The sequence below is a fragment of the Phragmites australis genome, chromosome 1 (assembly GCF_958298935.1).
Source record: "Phragmites australis chromosome 1, lpPhrAust1.1, whole genome shotgun sequence".
In the NCBI taxonomy this organism is placed as follows: Eukaryota; Viridiplantae; Streptophyta; class Magnoliopsida; order Poales; family Poaceae; genus Phragmites; species Phragmites australis.
The window spans coordinates 20,833,433-20,840,778 of record NC_084921.1 but is presented as its reverse complement, the minus strand read 5'-3'; positions in this window follow the sequence as shown (position 1 = coordinate 20,840,778).

Sequence of the window (7,346 nt, the reverse complement as noted above, 5' to 3'; positions counted from 1 at the left end):
TAATCTTATGGTATACATATCTATTTTGCTCTTGAAAGTATACAAATTAGTACGTGCATGTTTTAATCTTATGGTATGCACAACTATTTTGCTCTTGAAAGTATACAAAATTACTTGCGAGTTTGAACCAATTTACTTTTTTAAAATTTTGCTTACAGCAAAATAATTCACAAATTGTTCTCATTTTTTATTAAAAATATGTAGCAGCTAAATCTAATATTTTCTTTGAATGGTTCTAATTTGTTCACAAATTTATTGAATATCCAATCTGAATTGTGTTAACTTGTTTCTTAAATTTCCCATAATTCCATTTTAATTTGCTTACGATTTTTCACAAAGTTGTTTATATAACTGCATTTAAGAGCAAACAAATAGATGTATTTTTTATCAAATTTTTTCTCTATTTTTTGCTACACATTGAAGTGAATCACATATAAGTGTTGCATCTCCAAATGCAAAAAAGTCCAAAAATAAAATAAAATACTTATGTTTAGATTTTTTTTTACCTATAAATCTAAAGCATACACATGCAGTTTTTATATGTGTCCTTATTCTTATTTATGCCATTCCTATGAAAAATATTGCAATCCAAAGAGATCCAGAATCATGGACAAAGATCGATCCGCTTGTTCTTACAGTATCTTCATTGAAAACCATAACTCATTAAAGAAAATAAAAAATACATATAAAAAACCATTACGTTTTGGCAGTTCCATAACAAAATAGTCTCAGCACAGACCATTCAATGGCAATTATTAACTGTCTACTACCAAACAAGGGATTATTCCTCACGCTAACATTAAGCGTACCTTTATTCTCAAAAAGGAAACAGTAAATCTATCTTTTCTCCCACAATGGGAAACCACAATCTATCAGTTCTCTCTGCGCCACCACTGTTTAGTGCGAGATGACTACGGGCATGGGAGGATGAATCATTTATGCTATTCCTCTTATATGCTTTGTTATGAGCGCCCATATATATGCTTGTGGTGACGAGAATGTATAACTTCCGGCTTTTATACCAACCGGAGGTTAAGTATAACATCTGGTTTCATTTAGATGAAGTATATATATAACACCAAGCATGTTATATAAAAAATTGTTGGTCGGTTTTTCGATTTCAGATTGAGTGTTTTCCTATTTTATAATAGAGATCTTGCGGTCATCAATTTTTTTGTTTTGTATTAAGTTTTATGTTTTATAATATGTGATTTCCGGTTTTGTAAAAGAGATTTTCCGATTGCGAGCTGATTCGACGTGTTGGATTAACCGGTGTGTTAAATACTTATTTAATATGCAACGTGTTAAATAGCATGACCCTAAATATATATAGCTATTTTATAAATATGAGCACTCATGCAGACTTTAGGATTCAAACCCGGGTGAGCAGGTTGCACCACAATGATCCTAACCAACTGAGTTATGCTCACTTCACAAGGTGCTTATGCATAATATTTTCAAACCTATAGCATGACACTTACACGAAACAGAAGAATGTGCAATGGGACATTGACCACTTTTAGCATCAGAACTGACACAGGTGCAAGTGAGAACAGGGCTGCCTATGTAGACAAAGTGGAAGAAGCAGAAGAAATTTACATACGAGGTAGTTTGGATCTTCCACCTATTATTCCCAATAAGGCAGCTGATCACTCCCGAAGGAAACATGTGAGTTTCAAATGCTGTGAACAGGAAGATGCTCGCTGTGCAAAAGAAGATGCTCATCTTGTAAAGGAGTATGCTCAGACCATTTTAGAGTTGGTAGAGGTGTGCACATAAAGTATAACACCTTGCACAACTTTATGCAGGTGCGGTTGTATGCCGAGTTTTTTTGGTTTGATTTACTCACATATATTTCTTATTTAAATTCCTGCATCATATCTTCTTATTCTAGAATGTGGCTGAGCATACCGGAATGCCTTCAAGTGCACTTCCACCTCTGCAGGCTCTGCCACTAAATCTTACATGTGGAGTTTCAGCCTCTCCAAACCTGTCTCCTTAAAATGTATGTATTTCACCATAGTCATAGGAGTTGAGGTCGATGATGTGTTCCATGACACTGGGACGCCATCCCAAATTGAGGATCAGGGTTGAACAGGATCGACACGCTGTGGCTGCATGGACATATCATGGAATGACATGTTGAGGAACGGAAGAGAGGAAAGAAGGGGAAGACGGAGAAAGTCACCGTTGTGAAGATTTGGGAGGTTGTTAGTGTCGAAGAGGTTTATCCGCAACCCGCGGCGCATAGGACCACACAACATGGGTAGCAGTAGCAACCAAAGCAAGTTAGGAGGTCTCCAACGAAAGTGGGAGCACTGGAGAGAAGAGGTGGACACGGGCACTCAATTTTGCTAGTTCATGCCGCAGGATGTTGGTTGGTGGTGATGGATTTGTTGCTAATAATGCATTTGTTGCCCAGGAGCAGACAGAGAAAAAGCGAGGTTGAAGGGAAGACGACTAGTGAGTCGTGAGGCTACCGAGGGCCAGGAGGGCTAGTAGGCCTACATTAGATGGGCAGTCGGCTAGATGGGCTAGCATACGACAGCCCCACACTCATCTCTTTTTTTTTGCTTTTATTACTTTGTGATTGATCTTTTGCGACTACTTGTGTATCGTCCTGGGTCATCGACCCGGAATAATTAGGGTCACATTCTATTTTCCGAATTTGTGTCCCAAAGAAGACTGCCCCTTTGACTCACAGTTTTAGAAACCTACGACCTGTGTCTCTTGACCTTGTCTCATGATCCAATTGACTCGGATTTCTAGTGACTATGATTTTATCTTTGGGTTGCTGCCATTATATTTCCCGCACTTAAAAATTGAATGGATTGTATGAAGTCTTATAGTTTGCCTTTGGCTAGATTATACTTATCAGTGTACTCCATCAGAGTTAATATAATATATATGGTTATCTGAAAGTTTGAGTATTGTTCACATTTTCCAGCCAAGGCCCTATTACAAGTTCAAAGTCGAGATTACCAGAGTACCATACACTTGACATTCCACAATCTCATCCTAAATATAGTTGGGGCTAGTTGGAAAATTTGCTTCATAGTACGATAAGTCATGTGTAGAATACAATTATAGTACATCAAATTTCACCAACCACTCACTGGGTGCCAATTTATAAAGAGCTTTGCGAAGCCTTCTCCCGTTCGGTGGCGTGAACTTCTCAGAAAAGGATCTTCACCCTCTTATGCACCTCCTTCCAGGTCAGCTCTTTGAAATGACAACAAATTTTCAAGGAAAAATAAATTATGATAAGGATAGTGAAGGAGATGATTTTATCTCTAATGATATCCCTTGTCGGGTCGAGAGGTCGCATATACAAGGTCACAAAGTGTTGACAGTTCGCCAAGGGACTAATACGATGTTGGATGAAAGTCCCACACAACGTCCCAAGCAGTCAAGCCCTTGATGCGCTCCATAAGTGCAAGGAGGCTCAAATTCTTCTCGACCTCCTCTTGCCAGCTGGGCTTTGGGCACATACATAGTTGTACTTGAGATGTCATGTATAGGTGAACTAGCAATAAAACCGATGTTTATGCCAATCTGGCCACAATGACTTCATGTTTATCTTGATGTAGTTATCGGCCAAACCTTCCTAGGGCTGAAATCTGGCAGATCTTGTGACTCCAAGCTTGGACGATTGCTTCAGCTGGTACAAGCACTGGAACAAAGACATTGTCAGCATCATTCTCACGAACATCTCAGAAAGGTGAGTAAAGACGCTCAACATCGTGATGGAGTTGGGATTAAGGTTCACCAACTTGATGAAATCTGAAACTAGGAGACGAAACCTGGAGTGGAAGAACTCCTCAAACACCACGATCCAGTTTGGTCAAGGCAACGTTTGGCTTTGATTCTAGTTTTTATTGCTCTCACATCACCAAAGTGATGATAGGACAAGGTCAACATTATCAGGGAAGGAAGAGATTAAGACTGAGATTATTACAATAGGACTCTTTATATAAAAGCTCTACTAACAAATATAGATAAAATCAATCTAAACATTACCTACCTACCTAACAGATTAATACCAAATTGCATGTCCTTATTCTAGGAAACTAACTAATTATTCATAGAAAGAGATAATCTTGAATAGGCGAAACGATAGGAAAAATAGCTTTTAAATCCTAGCCATAAGTTGTCACAGTGATAATATCCATGCGCATTGACAATGCATATCAACAATAATTTCTACATATAACATTCAAGTTCACCTAAAGAAACAGATAGGCTATCTGGATCTAGCCTCGGTGGACGAGGTGCTTGACAGGACCTACTACCAGTTTCCACACTAGGATTGCATGGGGTCCTCCCATGGTAATCCCATTATCAACATTAAACCAAATGCAACCCATATAGGGGTGATTTACACTAATAGCTAAGCCTTAATAGTCCTGCTCAAGCCATTTATGTGCAGTAATCAACACTCAATGTTTTCTTTTATCAACATTTTATTTAACCTAGCTAATAGATAACCTACCAAAGAAGTGAAACTCGATAGATGGACATCATTTACGTATGTATTAATTATACATAGAGAAAATTCTTTATTTGCCATCAAAAGATAAGGTAATTCCCTATTTGTCATCTCATGAAATAAAGTTCCTTATTTGCCACTACTTCTAATTTTCATTCATTTCTTACCACTGCCATCCATTTGACTCATAGAAAAGATATATTTCTTGGGGAGGAGGATGGCGGCCTCAGGCGCAGCTATTGGCAGCTAATTGAAGTTTAGGGCTCTTTAGATGGTGAATCTTAGAATACGATATACTAGAGAGTTGTAAACAATTTCTTTATGTTTTCATAGGGTTTTTGAACACTAAATTTGGATGAACAGATCATGTGATATGAATTTCTAAAGTCGTGTTGTTTGCAGACTATTATGGGAGCTACATGGTTACATTGCGACTATGATTAGGTATAGCAAATTGAGAATTAATTTTTATGGTGAATACCAAAGTTGTAGAAAATTTTGTGTAGATAATTTTGGTGTTCTTATTGTTATGTTTGCTATTGTAGAAAAATATATATGAAAATAAGAATATGACTGGACTGCAATGGATGTATTAGTGTCGTGGCTATTTTTAATACAGTTTAGTTTAATATTTGTAGTACTTTCTAATTAGAAAATATGGTATGTTAAGTACAGTTTCTATACATAAGTTGTTACCTATGAATGTACTTTTTGGTTGCAAGTTTTATATTTTTTATACCATATGAACAACAAGTCGTTTAACATGTGTAGCAGAAAAATAATGCGTTTACCATGTCTTTTTTATAGATCAAATAGATGGTAGTGGTAAGGAATGAATAAAAATTAAAAGCAGTAGCAAATAAGAAAGTTCATTTATGGGATGGCAAATAGGAAATTACTTTATCTTCTCATGACAAATAAGAATTTTTCTCATATATATAAGGCAGTTTTTCCACCTTTGTAGATTGCTGCTGGGTGCCTCCACATATATTGGTACTGTCCAATGTGTTCCTCACTTGTAACTAGGTCAAAAAAATACTTTTCCGAGAAAAGTGTACACTTTTCACCGCGCCCTTCTTCTATGTGAAGTGAAAACATAGGCTTAAAAGCCTTTGCTTCCAATTGATGGCTGCCTTCTATCTTTCACCAAACCCATCCCTTGAAGGCCTCTCCAAACAACGGAACAACAATGCTTCCCCTATTACCGCTCCTCACGGGACATGTATGTAGGGATGGCAACGAGTCAAGTTAAATGCAGGCTTAGCTAAAAACCACACGTCACGAAACTCAAAAATCCAAACCCAACTTGCACCCTAATTACTAATTGGGTTGAAAAGTTCCCCCACACCCGAACCCGGTGGGTACCTGTTAGGTCTTACAATAGACACTGATTCAGTGAAACAAAATCTGTAGATTGAGAAACAAGAACCAAACAATGGAAAAGGAACAAGAGTACTTAAACAGTATGCTTGCTGGTACACATTTATGAAGTAGGAAAATCATCTGATACACATTGAAAATTGAGATCCCAACTAGCTTACTTTTCATGTGCGTAACAAACCTCACTTAAACATGATAGTAAGAAAAATTATGTACAAAGATAGGTAACAACTAAACAAACTTCAATCAATACTAGTATGCTTGCTGAAAAATATGCTAACAAATTCTACAAAACAAACATCCAAAACTATCTGCTAATAAATTCTATAAAACAAACATCCAAAACTATCACAAAAATACTTTGCAAATGGGAGCACCATAAATTTGGAGCCTTTTCATTCGACAAACTGAATAATTGATAGTACCAACTGCTTATAGATCAGAACTAGAATAGGACAGTAGCAACAGAATAGGACATAATAGGCAATGATCATACAAATTCTGCATACTAATCATACAACCAACACAAACACATACAACGACCACTGGTTCACAGAGTCAATATTTGGTGTCCAAACAATCCCAACTCCTAAGGACAAACTCTGCAAAGGCAAAACCATATTGTAGTTAAGACCACAAATTAGTCAGCCTAAAATTTGGATAAATGAAAAATTATTTACAGAACTGCAATTCAGGAATCATGATATACCTTTCTAAGACCAAGAAAAGCATTGGCCTTGTTCCAATCCTGCAAATCTGAACCTCAGTAGCAGGTTCCGATTTTCCTGCAAAAGAATATGGACAAAATGATGATGGAATCAACTTTGAAAAGCAATCGAGGGACAAGATGAAAGAATAGACATTAATGATAATTGATGAATATATGCCTCTCCTTGAATGATTAGCAACTGAGGTACATGACAGCAGAAATAACAGTTGCTAACATAAGGGGTTAGATTTATTTAGAAGAAGTCATTCTACTAGTACCCTATATGAGAACGTTCAAAAAGAGCAATCGACAAACAATCTCACATAACACAGTAGCAACCAAATAATTGAATTCTAATTAACCAATGCAGGGAAGACGTTTAAAGACTTACACGTTCAAGCACTAACAAGATATCAATGTGACAGAACACACTACACAGAAGCAGTCAATCAATTGAATTCGGCACCTGTTGACTGCTGTTGGCATACTCATAGAGGTAGCCACGGCCCGTGGCTAGAGGTTCCCGTGCGGAGGTTCTCTTTGAGAGCTTGATCTTTCCCATGTTGTTTCCCATGAAGAGGTTCTCTCTAAGAGCTCGATCTTTTGTGATTTGTCAGAGGAGGTGATGTGGAGGGCTGATGATGAGGCCGGAAAGGGTGACATGGACGACAAGGCTAAAGCAGCGATGGTGGCGTGGTGAGCTGGTGAATGGGAGATTGGGAGGTCGAGCACTCTCAGATCTGAGTCTATGAGAACTAAGTAGGAAAT